This window comes from Rhinolophus sinicus, linkage group LG04 (genome assembly GCF_036562045.2).
Source record: "Rhinolophus sinicus isolate RSC01 linkage group LG04, ASM3656204v1, whole genome shotgun sequence".
NCBI classification, from domain to species: domain Eukaryota; kingdom Metazoa; phylum Chordata; class Mammalia; order Chiroptera; family Rhinolophidae; genus Rhinolophus; species Rhinolophus sinicus.
In genome coordinates, this window is record NC_133754.1 from 156021918 (window position 1) to 156038528 (window position 16611).

Consider the following 16611-nt stretch of genomic DNA (forward strand, 5'->3'; position numbering starts at 1 on the left):
TTAGTCAGGCTTAAAAAGGCAAGAAATTCTGGTACATGCTACAAGTGAATAAACTTCAATGAAAATATTATGCTAAGTGAAATAAGCCAGTTACAAAAAGACAAATACCATATGATTTCACTTATATGAGGTACCTAGATAGTCAGTTTAATAGAGACAGAAAGTGGAATTATTATTTCTAGGGACTGGGAGAAGTGGGAAATGGGAGTTGTTGTTTAATGGGTATAGAATTTTTGGTAATGCAAGATGAAAATGTTGCCTATTGCACAAACAACATGAATATACTAAACACTACTGAGCTGTACACTTGAAAATGGTTGAGATGATAAATTTTGCATTATGTGTATTTTAAGAAGTTCTCTGTCAATTCTCAAAGTGTAAATAACTTATGTTTTGTGTTTTTTTGTCCCACCCCCCCTGTAAATAACTTGTTTTTTAAAAAATGATAATTTCGAAGGATATAGTGCAAAAGATAAGTCAAAGGAATGAGCATTTTTATGATTCTTGGCTATGTCTCACATAATCTTCAGGTGAGAATTCAGAGGGATAAATTCTGAACAGTACAAGCTCCAAGACTGACACAATGACTTTGATCAAAAAATGTTGGTTTTCTTCCTGCCATCATTCAACAAGCACGTGTGCCAGGCCGTGTATTAGGCCCTGGAGAGACCAAAAGGGTCAAGTGTGTCTCCCTCCTCAGGACAAACAGCCTTGGAGGAAGGCAGGCCTTGAGGAGATATGTACATCAGAGTGTGAATCAAGTGTCAGCTGGACCCTTGTCTAAAGGGCTACAGGAAGGGGAAGAAGAGGAGGAAGAGGCCCTACCAAGGCCAGGACATTAGAGATGGGTTTTAAAGGAAAGCCAAGATTTCATCAGACGTGATGGGCTGTGAAGGGCAGTGCAGGCAGAGGAAACTGCTACAGAAACGGCCCAAAGAACAAAACTGAAAATTCTGTTTAACTCCAGCTGGTAGTTCCAAGTAGAGGGAAAGGGGTGGGAAGTACAGACGGCCAATGATTAGGTCCTTCTCTTTTCTGTAGTTACTGTAACTCCTTCCTTACCTGGGCTTCTGACTGTGGCTTTCTAATTGTGACAGTAGGTAAATCGCTTCACCAACCTGAGCATCAGTTTCCTCTACTACAAAATGGAACTGATAATGTCACCTGGTTTTCATGAGGATCAAATGAGATAAAGTGTGTTAAGAGATTCGAGACACACATACATTCAGCATACAGGAAATACTGGTTTGCTGTTAGTGCACATATTTTATAGACGGGGGAGCATTCTCCAACTCATCTACATTCCTTGTTCTCTTTGAACGTCTTGATGTCCCTGATTCTTCCTTTCCTCAAGTTTCTTCCAAGATTCTCTCTACACACTTATGCACCACGTTGTTAGCTCCCTGAGGAAAGAGACAAAAGTCGACTTTTCCTGGTACCTCCGGGACCTAACACTTGGTCAAAAGAGAATAGACTCCTCAGCTTCGGGCAGCCTGATCAAAGTCACAGCCATTCTATGTTGCCAACCACGGGGCCATGAACACCTGTGTCTCAAAAAATATCGCAGATGAACGTGTCTACGGGGGCAGCAGCAACTGCACGTCCATTGGTAGTTGTTTTTTTTTCCCCCTGTACCTGGCAGATAACTGATAACTCAGTTTATTTTTTAATTAATTTATTCATCCACAACAGACATGACAGTAAACAATTACAAAGATTGTACTGGAGGTCAGTGCAAAATGCATTGGGGGCCAGGGGGAGGGGCACCTAAGCCAACCTGGGTGTATTAGGAAGGCTTCACACTGGAGCAGCATGAGCTGGACTTTGGGTGAGTGGTAGGGAAAGGTCATGGGGGTTAAAGAAAGAAAGTACAGTTAAGGGGTATAGCTTGGGGCCCCTGGAGTTTCTTGCAAGGCTGAGCAACTATTTCCCATGAAGCGGTTACACACAGTGGCAGGGACACAGCAACTATTAACCTCCTCTAGGGCGTTCTCTGCAAATCCTCACTGCCTCAGCCCTCGCAGCCTTACATCATTGGCTGGAACTTTTTCCCTAAGGAGAACTGAGCTCTGCCAGAGTCGCAGAGTAAGCAGTAATGGAGCAGAGATGAGCATCTGAGTGAGTTATAGCCCTAGCTTTTCTATTCTTAACTCATAGGCTTTTATGGAGCTCTACAGGGCTAAGCTGCCTTTTATTTTATTTTATTTATTTATTTTTTAAAACACACTTTTTTTTTAATTGGGGAGTATTGGGGGACAGTGTGTTTCTCCAGGGCCCATCAGCTCCAAGTTATTGTCCTTCTATCTAGTTGTGGAGAGCGCAGCTCAGCTCCAAGTCCAGCCGCCATTTTCAGTCTTTAGTTGCAGGGGGCACAGCCCACCATCCCATGCAGGAATTGAACCGACAACCTGTTGTTGAGAGCTCACGCTCTAACCAACTGAGCCATCCATCCGCCCCTAAGCTGCCTTTTAAAAGCCCATACATGGAAAGCATAGTAGGTACAACTGGCTCACCATTAGAAAAAAATTAAATTAGGAAAAAAATTAAATTAAAGCTCTAAGTCATGGCTGACATTAGAACAAATTCCAGATGGCTGAAAGATCTGAATGCAAAACATGAAATCATAAAAATAGTAAAAGAAGAAAGTAGATGACTATAATTTTGGGATGGAGGGGAGTAGGGAAGACCATTCTAAGTTTAACACCAAAGGCGTACAATAAAGAAAAGATTGACACTTATAAAAATATATATATGCACAAGAAGACTGGGACAAAAGCAGAAATGTTTAAAAAAGAACTCCAATTTCAGAGTTAATGGGTATGAGGAAAAGAGACCCCTGGGCCATGCCTTGGGGTGCTTAATTGGGAAACTGCATTTGGAGTATCTGATGAAGTTATCCCCTTTCTTCTCCTCACATTTATACTAAGCAGCCAGCTATAGGAGGGATTTGTCTCAGGCCACTCCAGTGAGTGTGGGCTCTTGGGCCAGAGGCAAAGTTTTCCCCTGACGACAACTAATGCCCAGGAAGGGAAGAGAATTGCTGTACCCAAAAGATAAGACAGGCTGTGTTCTTCCTTACATACACCCTCATATCTATACCCAACCAGTACATTCCACTCATGCCACAAAGTTACTACACACAGGACCAGTTGACAAAACAGAGAAGAGCAAGAAGGCACAATTAAAAGTTGAACAAATATCTAGAACTAAACATTTGAGTAAAGTCAGGACTATGAAACAGAGCCATTGAAATCCACCATCAGAAACAACTGACATCCAGGAAACAGAATTAAAAAGTACTAAAGAAGAAGACTTTAGATTGAGTGTAATTAATATCTTCACAAGAAATGTGAAAGGATATTTCATCTATTAAAAATAATCAACTGGAGATTTTGGAAATTTAAGAACTCAGTTTTCCAAATAAAAATTCAATGGGCTGAGTCACAAAAGAGATATGACTAAAGAGTGAATAACAGAGTTGAAAGATCAAGTGGAGAAATTCTCTTGTAATTAAGTTCAAAATAACAGGGTGAGAAGTATAAAAGAAAAGTTAGGAAGCATAGAGGATGGATCCACATGTGTTACCGTTTTATTTAAAAGGAATCCAGAATAAGAGAACAGAGGGATTAGAGGGGGTGAAATAAAAAAATACAGTTGACCTTGAATAATGTGGGGCGTTAGGAACGCTGACCCCCCCACACAGTTGAAAATCCGCCTATAACTGACTCCCCAAAAGCTTATTTGTCTCTTAGTATCCGCAGGTAACTGGTTCCAGGACCCCCCTCGAATACCAAAATCCGAGGGTGCTCAAGTCCCTTATATAAAATAGTATGTAAAGCAATGCATACGGTTGGCTCTCTGCACCTGTGGATTCCCAACCTCAGATAAAAAAATACTGTTTTCGAATCGCGGTTGGTTAAATCTGAAGATGCAAAACCAGGGGATATGGACGGTGAACAGTATATTCATTGAAAAATAAAATCGCCTATAAGTGGGCACATGCAGTTCCAATCCAACGTGTTGTTCAAGGGTCAATTGTAATAGCATATTTCCTACAGGTGTAAAAAGGCATAAGCTTTCACACGGAGATGGCCCCCTGACCACCAAGAAGAATAAACCAAGACAAAAAAAAACAACAAAAAAAGACGTATGCCTAGTGTATTTATGATGAAATTGCAGAATGTTGAGCATAAAGGAAATACCAAGCAATTTTATTCCATCCTCATACATTTCTAACCACTTTTTTCTAGGAAGAGGATCTAGAACAAGTATTCAATTCTCAAAATAGCAACCAAAAAGGAAGTCTAAGAACGATTGCCCTCTATAAAGACAGCTTCTCCAAAGTGGGGCTGGTGGGAGGCCCCTCTATGCTTCCTAACTTTTCTTTTATACTTCTCACCCTGTTCTTTTGAACTTAATTACAAGAGAATTTCTCCACTTGATCTTTCAACTCTGTTATTCACTCTTTAGTCATGGCTAACCCCACGTTAAGCCAGAAAGACAAGGAGAATGCCATTTAAAGATAGAGGCAGAGACTGAAGTGATGCATCTATAAGCCAAGGAATGTCACAGTTCCCAGCTCTCATGGGAAACTAGGAGGGAGGCATGGAACAGATTCTCCCTCAGAGTCCTCAGAGGGAATCAACCCAGCCAACATCTTGATTTCAGACTTCTAGCTTCCAGAACTGAGAGACAATAAATTCTGTTGTTTTTAGCCACCTCGCTTGTGATATGTTGCTATGGCAAATGAGGAAACCAATACACTCCCTAAATGGAACTTCATTTTATATCAAGTATGAATTTCTGATTTTTAACAAGAGTCAGTGGGAATCCCAGCTTACGTCCTGTAGAGCCAGGACAGGGGCGAGGCATGTAAGGTGCCCAGAATTTTAGGAGGCACTCACTCTTAGGTCCCTGTAAGGGCTGCCCCTGGGAGTGAGTGCCTCCTTAAAAGCCAGGCACCTGTGGCTGTGCTGGAGTGTGTGGCAGTAGTCCTTCTTGAACATTTATCTAAAATCTTTGAATGGTGCTTTGGAGCTGATTATAAAGTATAATTTCCAGCCACTTTAACCCAGGGCACAGCAAACCCATATTTCTCACCATCTCATAATACTTCCTCTTTACTTAAGGTGGAGGCAGAGGGGTAGCAGGATATGTCACCCCAAAACATGACTGCAGGAGTTCAGGATACACCACCCCAAAACATGCCACTTTGGTATATTGATTCTTTTGAGCTGAAGTCACTTGAAAAATAGCAAATGCAGGGAGGGTTTTTCTCTGAACTGCCTTTATCTGCCTAAAGATAGATCCTCTAAAAGGAATTCAATTGTCTGAAATCCCGTCCCAGGGAGTTTTCAACCAAGGAAGACTGACTTTTATCACAGGAGAGGAGACTGGAGATCATACCCAGACAAACTTTGTCACAAACTATTGTATCTCCTATCTATTTTTCTAAGGGCCCATTTATCTTTCCAAAAAATCATTTATTCTGCCCTAAATGGTCTCTACCTCCCTCCCTTTTCTCTATTAAAATGGTATTTAACGTTGAATTCTAAGCCACCTCAGGGAATTACTCGTTTTCCCCTGCGTATCTCCCATGTACACATGAAGGATAAAAGGTTGATAAACTTCTGTTTGTTTTTCTCTTGCTGAGCTGTGTATTATTACAAAGATCTCAGCCAAAACTCAGAAGGGTCGAGGGAAAATTATTTTTCCTACCCCAGGAGGAAATTACAAATTTGAGTTTTCTCTTTCCCACCTGTCTCATTCACGCTCATCTATCAATTAATCAGTTCTCTATCGTAGGTGCTAGAGATTAAGAATTGAACAAAACACCGAAAGTGGTGGGGGAGACAGAGTCATTAAAAGAAAGAAAAGAAAAAAAAATTATTACCATAAAGTATGGTGCTATAAGAGAGAGAATTTCAGGGGCCTGTGTGAGCTCAACAGAGTACATTATCCAGACCAAGGAAATGGGGTAAGAAGATGGTACCTCCACTGCCTCTTTAAGAATGACTAATTGTTAAGTAGTCAGAAGAAAGGGGGACGCGGGGTGACAGATTGGATGAAAGAGGAAAAGAAGGAGTCAAGAATGACCCACAGGTAACATGGGTGACGGGCAAATGTGGTCCCAGTCACTAAGACAGATCAGACCAGAAAAGGAACAGATATAAAGGAAAACAGACTGATTTCAGTCTTGGACATGCTTACTCTCAGGTGCCTGTGATATACAGGGAAAGGTGACAAACACAGCATTTCCAAAGCGTGTTCTAGGAACCCGAGTTCCAGAAGATAGTAACATTCCATGAAAGAAGAGCGGAAGAGTTTGTTGAAGGCTGTACTAGCCCAAGTTCCCTAGAAAACAGAGCCTGAGGCAAGGATTATATACTGATACTTGCCATGGAGGTGCAAACCGGAAGCCTCAAGAATGATGTAAAAGGAAAGTGTGGCAAGAAAGGGTGGGAAACAATCCAAGATGGAGGGAGAAGCAGCTGGTTGGACTACACAGTTGGGGGATTTGAGAAATATATAGTGATGGAAGTCTAGAGACTGGAGGAAATCATCCAAGAAGAGTCTGTAGAAGGATCGTAAGCTTGATTTCTGGCATACGCCAATATTAAAGGACAAACACAGGAAGAAGTTTCGTTAAAAGAGACAAGGAAGAAACAGTCAGTAAATTAGGACAGTCAGAAACCATCTGTCATGCAGGGTGTTAGGCGGGGTCTCAGCTCCCACTCCCCACATAAGAATGCAGGACATGGTGAGGCCAAAAAGGAACACCCACGGAGCCATAGATACGGGAGTCTCACCACCATACTCTCGCTAGCGGCTGGGTTGGAGACACAGGAAGCAGGAGCCACACTATCCGCAACCCGCCGTCCACTTCTCTCTGCCAACCAGCCCCAATTGCTAACTGCAAACCGCCGTGCTAACTGCAATCTGTGCTTGCTAGCTCAGCCACCAGCTTCTTGCCAGCCCCCATTTTCCTGCTAGCGTAGCCACAGCAGTTATATTAGTGGCCAATGGCTCACTGGTTACAGCTGACGGCCAACTAGCCACAGCTGATGGCCATCCAATCACAGTTGATGGCCATTTACTACCCGAGTGAGCACCTTTCCATGTGAGGCCGAGAGCCTGGAAACTTCTCTCCTGTCTCTGTTCCCACACCATCATCGGGTAGTTAAAGCAGAAAGGAATTTATGATGAGGTATAGCTTAGCGGAGGACACCTTTGGACCAAGCTACTCAAAAATTCATCCTACTATCAGACATTATCCTGGAGCTTGTTAGAAATGCAGAATCTGAGATCTCACTCCATATCTATGGAATGAGAATCTACTCTTTAGCTAGATCATCAGGCCATTCATATGAATATGACAGTTTGGGAAGCTCTGGTTTACAACGTTGCTGAAAGAGCTGGAGAAGTGGACTTAAAATGGAGCTTCCAGAGATCACTGTAAGCCCTCAGAATCACCATGCCTCTGCCATCATGATCAGGAAAGAAGACACCACCACTATTACTACAAGAAGCTGCTGAACCAGAAAACTGGTGACCATGATGAAAACAGTCTGCCATGATCCACGCCAGCAAAATTGATGCCTCACTTGTTGCCTTTCCCCACTTAACTTAGTTCCATGTTCAAGTCTCATGTAAGTTCATTTAACAGACAAATCCTAAATCACATTTGCAATGCCAGCTGCAAGGGAGTCTAGAAAGTGTGGCTTCTCAGCCATACCATAGAAAGAAATGGAAAGGGATGTTGTGTGAGCCAGTCCCCAGTATCCACCATTGGTGGTATCATGGAAGCTCTGACAGGTCTTGATAGATGTCCCCCAATATCAATTCTCCCCTTCATCCATGGTAATAGAAGTTTTAGCTGGTCATATGACTGTCCAGAATAAGATGTTTCCCAGCCTCTTCTGCAGATAGATGTGACTATGTGATTAAGTTTGGGCCAGTAATATAGATGTAGAAATGTCACATGGCAGCTCCCAGGAATCTTTGAGAGGCAGCAGGAGCATGTCCTTTACATCCTTCTTTGTCCCTCCCTCCAACATGCTGCCTGGAGCATGAGATGCTCCAGAGGTTGAGGGCTACACCCTGATGTTGGCAGAGCAGAGCTAGAAAGAGCTGAGTCCCTGAGGACTTCATAGGTCAGAGCCACCACTCCAGCTCTGATGACTTACTGCTGTATCCCTGAAAGATAAATCAACCATTGTTATCTTGGATCACTCCCAGCAGAACCTTATCTACACCAATACAGATTTCAAGAGTACTGGTTCTTAACATTTTGGCAGATCCCTTGGAGAAGCCAATGAATTCCCTGGACCAGCCTCCCTAGAAAAATGCATGTTTGTGCAACACTGTGTAACAGTTTTCAGAGATTGCATGGTGTTTCTTCCTGATGACAGTCTACAGCAGGGGTGTCCAAACTGCGGCCCGCGAGCCAACTGCGGCCTGCAATCCATTTTTAATTGGCCCGCAACAAATTCCAAAAATATATTTAGTTTACTTAAATAAACCAGGTGAGGCAATACGTACTTCACCTCGAGTGAGTGGCCCGGCTGTTTGTGTATTTTACCGCATATGGCCCTTGGTGAAAAACGTTGAAAAAAGTTTGGACACCCCTGGTCTAGAGAATCGTGGATCCCTCATTAAGAACCCCTAGAATGGAGATTTTTGAGAATAAATGATTATAATAAACAGACAAATGGCTCAGAGAAAAGGTAACATCTGAGGACAGGTCCCTGGATTTAGCTCCAGACTCTTAGTGCCAGTGGTGGGAGCAGTTTCAGTGGGGTGGGGTAGGGCAGAAGTTAGTGGGAGAGTGATGGGAGAATGGTAATTGAGAAAGAGGAGGCAGCAAGTGTAGTCAACCATTAGGAGTAGCATGGCCCTGAAGCAGTGGTGCCCGGGAACAAGTGGAGGCCATGTGCTCCAGGGAGGGTTTTCCTGGCTCTCCTCTGTTTCTAGGACCAGACCAGCCAGAGTGAGAGTGATCTGGAATATCTAACACATTCAGTGTTGCAGCTCATCTGGTGGCTTTGGCCTTCACTGCCCTGGAAATGCTGACGCTGTCTCAGAAACAACGGGAGATGGGAGCCTGGGAACAGGAAACACCTGTGAAGAAGTGAAGGCTGGAGGATGATTTTGGCTGAGCAAGAGTAGATGCTGTTACATCTTTTCTCCTGCAGACACTACACACTAGGGTACCTCAGGGCACTGCCCCCTCACTCCCCACCTCTGGGGTTGCTGCTGTAGCTGGACCCCAGGCCTGAAAGCAAAGCATCCAATAGCCTTGGCACATCTGTGGAGCTAACGTCAAAGTGGACCACAGCTTGTCCACTGGAGAAGAGAGGAGCCACACTATGTGTCCTGGTTTCTCTTCTCGCTGGGACGTTCTTTCACACTTTTCTGCAATCAGGCCTCAGACTGGCATTCCTGATGTGCCTCCGTGATTCTCTCCACCTGCACCTCCTCACCCCTGCGCTGCCACTGCAGGCTTATCCCTGAGGCCTTCCTTTTCATTATTACCTGCACACATTAGTCATTTACATCTTCTCACTCTTTAACATGACCCTTTCAAATGATAAAACCACCTTCCCAATCAAAGATTTATTGTGCAGGGAACCCTCCCCAGCTCCCTGCGGTGGTGAAATTAGACAAAGGCTAGTCCCATGTGAGAAACTGGAGAAGGAAATGGCTCAGATGTAGGCCAGAGCCCTGGGGATCTGCACCGGCAGTGGGAACCTGTCGCAGAGCCTCTGACCCGTTGTGGGGACACACAGTCCCCATTTGTCTCCTGTCTTGGGAGGAAGAGAGGGTCCTGACTGGGGCCTGGCACTTGCCAGATTGCCGATTGCTGGACCAAACTGTAAGGTTTCAGTAGTCCCTCAAAGACCACAGGCATCAGAAGCCCGTGTCCCAGGTCACAGCCCGAGCAGGGTTTGCTCTCACCCCTGTGACTCCCACTTCTTAGGCTAAACTCCTGCTCCTGTGGAATATGGCAACCTCCAGAGAGGAGACTGGGCTTACAAAGTGGAAACTATCCAACAAAACTTGTAAACATCCGCCAGGACCCTCCCACTTCCAGCTCCCAGACCCTAGTGTTTGAAAACAAAGCTTAGCAGCCAGAGAAAGCCTTTAGGATAGATAAGAGTTGAGCCAAACAGATGCAAATACTGGTACGCCTGGTTTCCTAGGGTAGCCTGTCCCCCTCCCCTGGCTAGCATTTCCTGGGTGAGGGAGAAGATTTTAGAAAAAGGAGTAAGCTTCACTCTGGAATTTTAGCAGGGTAGTTAGAAAATAATACGGGCTCTGGCCTCTGAAAAACCTGGTCCCAATCCTATCCCTGCCCCTGACCTGCTGTGTGACTTTGGATACATCCCTTAACTTCTCTGAGCTTCCACTTACTTTCTCAGCTGTAAAATAAGGATTGTGATTCCCCTTATATAAAGTTGTAAAAATCCGATGAAATAACATATGCACATTTCCTGGCTTTTATTAATTAAGTTACTAACCTGCTTGAAAATAGAGCCTCTAAATAACTTCGTTGCCCATTTTCAGAAATTCTCTCCTCTCTGCTCTCAACTTACCTTTCTCCTCTTTCATCATTTCTTTCCCCAGCACCTGGAAAGATCTCATAGGCCCATGCTATTCAAAGGTCAAACACCAGCACCATCACCCAGGAACGTGCTAGAAATAGACACCATCAGGCCCTGCCCCAGGCCCTCTGAATCTGAATCTGCATTTTAATAAGACCCCCAAATTTTTCTCTGTGCATATTAAAGTTTGAGAAGCACTCACACTAGGTCACCCTTTATTTCTTTTATTTACAACATAAAATACCACTGGGTTTCAATAATTCACACCACTGTGAAAATTGACATAAGTGGAACCATTTTAAAATGGAGGCAGAACAGCCATTCCAGAAGAACTGTCTTGCATGTCTTGCTCCTTGAATCTTTGAACTGAGCCACTCCAACATTGTCTTCCAAACAACTTTGTGAAGCTAACAGGAAAGCAGGCATCCTGACCACAAGAACTGCTGAGTATGGACTCTGAAGATAGAATCAGGAACCTACCATGTTTAGCTAAAGAGTAACTCAGCTTGTCAGCACCAGTAGGAATTCTATTCATGTAATTATTCCCACCATTTTCTCATAAAATCCCCTTGCCCTCAGCCTGTAATCAGAACATTACGTGGGTTTCTTCCTGAATCTGTGCTTCCAGTCTTGCGATTCTTTCATCCCAAATAAACGCTTGTTGCCTCTCATTTTGACTTTTTACTTTTAGGTTAACACCACTTAACCGGAGTTTCCCCCCAGCAAATTGCATACTGCATACTAAAAACTCCTTTACTGTGACACTTGAGTAACAACAAATCATAATATTAATAAAATTAATAATAACACAATCTAATGTGGGTTTAATGCATTGGTGTTTACAACATCCTTTTATATACAATCTCATCTGACTAGAATAGCCATACGCTGCATAATGACGTTTCAGTCAATGACAGACCACATATATGAAGGTGGTTCCATAAGATTATGATAGAGCTGAAAATTCCTATTGCCTAATGATGTAGCTGTCGTAAAGTACAATGCACTACTCATGTGTTTCTAGTAATGCTGAGGTAAGTAAACCTACTGTGCTGCCAGTTGTATAAAAGTATAGCACGTACAATTATATATAGTACATAATAATTGATAATGATAATAAACAACTTTGTTAGTAGTTTATGTATTTACTATACAATGTTTTTTATCTCTATTTTAAAAAGTTAGCTGTAAACCAGTTTGCCCTGTTACTTGGGACAATAGCCTGATACTTCTGTTTACTCTGTCTTTTGATTGCATTATTTGATTTAATCTCATGTTGTTTTGTACAGTAACATGCTATAAAGGATTGTAGGAGTAATAAGCTAGTGAGTCGTAGGCTATACCATCTACGTTTGTGGAAGTGCACTTTACGATGTTCTCACAATAATGAAATCACCTAGCAATGCATTTCTCATAACGTATGCTCATTATTGAGCCAAGCATGACTATGGGGTAGTGCTTTTTTTTTTTTTTTTAAAGATTTTATTGGGGAAGGGGAACAGGACTTTATTGGGGAACAGTGTGTACTTCCAGGACTTTTTTCCAAGTCAAGTTGTTGTCCTTTCAATCTTAGTTGTGGAGGGCGCAGCTCAGCTCCAGGTCCAGTTGCCGTTGCTAGTTGCAGGGGGCGCTGCCCACCATCCCTTGCGGGAGTTAAGGAATTGAACTGGCAACCTTGTGGTTGAGAGCCCACTGGGCCATGTGGGAATCGAACCGGCAGCCTTCAGAGTTAGGAGCATGGAGCTCTAACCGCCTGAGCCACCGGGCCGGCCCCAGGATAGTTCTTTTTAATCAGAAAGTGTTTGAGTGAGTAGTGACTAAATGATTATTTGAATGAATGACTTGGGAACTATTAAGTGGAGAGAAACTGAATTATGAGAGGGTTTTTAGGGTTACACCAATGAAGAATTTTGTTCAGCCACTAGTAAGAGAGAGCCAAAATAACAGTGACCTAAAATAAGATAGGGGCTTATTTTCCTCTCACATGATAAACTGTCTCAGGCAGACCAGGCTGATATGGGGACTCTACAAGGAGCGGAAGCTGGAATTCTTCTGTCTTTTACTCTGCCATCCTCAGCACGTAACTTCAATCCTTAAGGTCACCTCATGGATGAAAGATAACTGCTAGAGCTCCACCTATTCAGTTCATGGCACAGAAATGAAGATGGAAGAATAGAGGAAAAGAGCAGAGGGGTGCTTGGTAGCTAAGTTAACCCCTTTAAACAGTGAAAGGGACAGTTTTGTCACCCTGAAGCTGTCTTTTGCGATATTGATTTTAAGCTGTTTATTAAGAAACAAAAGACTTAGAAAGAACCTTTCGACCCTCCGCTTCCTGCCTAAGAAATTCAGATGGAAGAGCCTGCTCCAGGAAGGGGGTCTTAGGACACTGCCTTAGCCTATTTTGAATTAAGTATGGTAAATGGGAGGGCTTCAGGCAGAGGCCTGTTTACTAGACCCTCCCCCACCCTCTTGTGTCTCATTGTTTCTGGGTTGCCTAGCAAAAAATTTGCCAGCCTTATGTTCTCCCTGCTTCCTCAGCTACCTGTAAATCTCTCTTTCTCACTTCTGAAATCTAAGACCTTGTTCCCTCCTTTTCTCCTTTGTCCAAAATGTCATATATACCCAATGTTGTCTCACTGTTTTGGGAATTTTCATGCTTATGTGAATTCCCCATGTGCATGTATTAAAATTTTATTTTCTCCTGTTACTCTATCTCTAGGCCAGCTAGAAGAACTTAGAAGGTCAGAGGGAAAGTATTGTTTTTTAGTCCCCACAACAGCTTCCTTAAAACCCTACCCAATCAATTCCACGGACTTCTCATTAGCTATCCCCACCTGTAAGGAAGGTAAAGAAATGTGGTTTTATCAGCCAGGCACACTGCTGCCCCCGATACAAGAGTAAGGAAGGTGGGGATATGGCTATTAGGATGAAAGCCAGCATTCTCTGCCAACAGGGGCCTGAATGAAAGGGAAGCCTCTACTATAGCCACCTTGTAAGCAGCAGTACCTTAGGTTGAGGGATATAGCCAGGGAGGTAGGCAGAAAAATAAGTATTCCAATCTCTCTTTCCTCCCTCATTCCGTCTCCTCCCAGGGTTCTCATTAGCCAAACACAACAGAAAATCAGAGGGCAGGAGTATGGTTGGTAGGTCAGGCTTCCAGGGCCAAGAGCCAGGTAGAGAGGGGGTAGAATCGACCTGGAGGGTCAAAAAAAAAATAAAGATAGTGGCTCACTATGTCAATCAAGGGAAGACTGGACTCTTGTTTTATTTGGAACTTTAGCAGGAGAGTTCACCACTGTAGAAAATCATAACCAAATGGCAAGTGCTGGCAGTATTTGTGCCAATAATGTAACATCTGTATCAGGTTGTATTCCTACTTGCATATTCACAGTATGTGACTGCTTTATTATATCTTCTAGTGGGGGTCTATCCAAACATTTCTATTTTGAAATATGTGTACTTTTAAGATATATGTAGAATGCTTTATGAATTATCTTTGTGCTGGGGACATGCTAATCTTCTCTGTACCATTCCAATTTTAGTATATGTGCTGCCTAAGAGAGCACCAAATATATGTGCTTGTATTGTAAATTTATTTTATTTCCCCCTTTGCATTGTGGCACTTTACAGTTTAATATTATGAAATTGTGATGTAGGTTGATCATATTATCTATAAATGTTAAAAGTGGTGTTGAAAAATATTTATTATAAGAAAGGGGCATTGGGTTACATAAAGTGGAGAACTATATGGTGTAGGTGACTCATAGTGCCAGCACACTAAGTGCTAGATAAATAGTATCAACTATTTGTTATTAAGGCTGCTATCACTCGCTGTCACCTGCAGGCACAACTGACTTGAAGACCCCGAGACCAGTCCGGCTATGAGTCAGCGGTGTGGTTGGAGGGGCGCAATCTAGAGACAGTTCCCCTGGGAGGGGTGGCACTGAGTGACTAAGAAACCATAGCGCTGACACAGCCGCTCCCCCCCCCCCCCCAGCAAGATGTCTCGGAGGAAGGGACTTTCTCTAGAGCCCTGGAAGCCCCCGGTGAGCCCCCGGTGAGCCCCCGGTAGGTGTGCCCGAGTCCACTCGGCTCCCTCTGAGCACGTCAGCATCCTGGGAGTTCCCCCAAAGCCGGAAAGGGCAGACCAGATCTGGCTCAGAGTTGCAAACCAGACACACCCCGCCAGCCAAGCTGACGTCAGTGGGTAAACCAGGATGGGGGCGGGGCGGGGGGGGTGGAGGTTGGCCTGGGAACCTGGGCGTCTCACTCTCAGGGGAAGAGAGGAGATGAGAGAAGACGGAGGAGGGGAAAGAGGAAGAAGGAAGGCAGGCGAGAATTGAGCCCTCAGAAGTCTGACTCAGGCCAGTCAAGACAGCTGTAGGGAGGGGAAATGGCATGCTGAGTTACCTCCCAGTTTGAAACTTGGTGTTCAAGACCCCTGCCTACATCTCGGTTCTCACCTCAGGCCATTCTCTGCTGGGGACCCTCACACAGAGCTATGTACTGATCCTTCCCAAGGCCAGGCTAATCCAGGCTTATGTGGGTATACAGTTCTCTCCCTGAATGCCAGCTCCAGGCTTCCTTGAAAATATCAGCTTCTCTTGAAGTATTCTCCAATTCAGACATAATTTCTCTGGTCTAGGTGCTAAAATCCATAGGTGTCTGAGGTATACAATAATAAATTGTGATAAATACGCTAAAGGAAAAGAAAAAGGAAATTATGAAAAAGAATAGTAAAAAGAAATTTCAGAATCGGCTGTCAAGTAAGGCCTTTGGGGGGAAAGGAACATTTATACAGGTGTATTTTAAACAAACTTCTATAGGATGTACTTATTGCACTGTATTATTAGCTGTTAAAAAATGTTTTTTTCCAGTGTCCATAAATAAAGTTGTATTGGAACACAGACACAGTTGTATTGGAACCCATTTGCTTATATATTGTCTATAGCAGCTTTAGTGCTGCAATGGAAGAGTTCGGTAGCTGTGACAGAGACTGTATGATCTGCAACACTAAGATAAGGACAGACAATTAAGTTCATGAGCTTTCCACCATGCGCTTACCGTATTTATTTACCTGATACTTTACAGAACAAGTTTGACAATCCCTGCTTTACATTCTCAAGCAATGGTGAAGGGAATTGCATAAGTAAATATGCATATTAGCATAAGTCAACAGAATGTAGCAGAGAAGTCACAGAGTTGGGAGTAGTGCCTGGGAATTCTATTTCATGCAGCACTGCTAATAAGCTTCATTGGATTTTGGACAAATGATATTACATCTATAAATATCAATTTCCTCATTTGTAAAATGGAGAGACTGGACTGACAGCTTCTTAAACTCCCTTAATAATCTAATTGTGTTCTTAGATTCTGTGTTTGTCTAGTTGGCATCCATTAATCAATCACAGGGTCAAACTAATGGCCAGAGTTGTTTATATCTCCCCTGCAATCCAGCCTTCCCAGGTGCACAAAAACATATTACACATCATCCAGGCAAGATGGTGGAGTAGGTGAATGTTGTGCTTGCCTCCTCTCATGACCTCATCAAAATTACAATTCAACTACAAAACAACCATCACTGAGAATTGCCTGAAGTGTAGCTGAACCAAAGTCCTACCTCTAAGGACATAAAGAAGAAGCTACCTTGAGACTGGTAGGAGGGGCGGAGACGTGGAATGGGCTAGTCTCACACACACACACCCATGTATGGCTCTTAAAAATCGGGAGGATTATCTCAGCTGCAGAGATACCCCCTGAAGGAGCAAAGGGTCCCAGCCCCACACCAGGCTCCCCAGCCCAGGGTTCCAGTGCCAGGAAGAGAAGTCTTCTGGCTGTGAAAACCAGCAGAGATGTGGCTGAAACAGAGAGTAACTGGAGTCCCAGGTATTCTTCTTAAAGGGCCTGAACACAGACTTACTTGCTGATGGATTCACTTGCTTTGAGTTCCAGCACTGGGGCAGCAGCTCAAAAGATGCCAGGGACATACAGGGAGGAACTGAATTGT

The 16611-nt window shown here is 43.5% G+C and overlaps 1 pseudogene; it reads right to left on the reverse strand.

Annotated features, from left to right (window-relative positions):
* Nucleotides 1-14071: 14071 nt before the first annotated feature.
* On the reverse strand, nucleotides 14072-14170 carry LOC141571391 (U6 spliceosomal RNA; annotated as a pseudogene).
* Between the last annotated feature and the right edge of the window lie 2441 nt (nucleotides 14171-16611).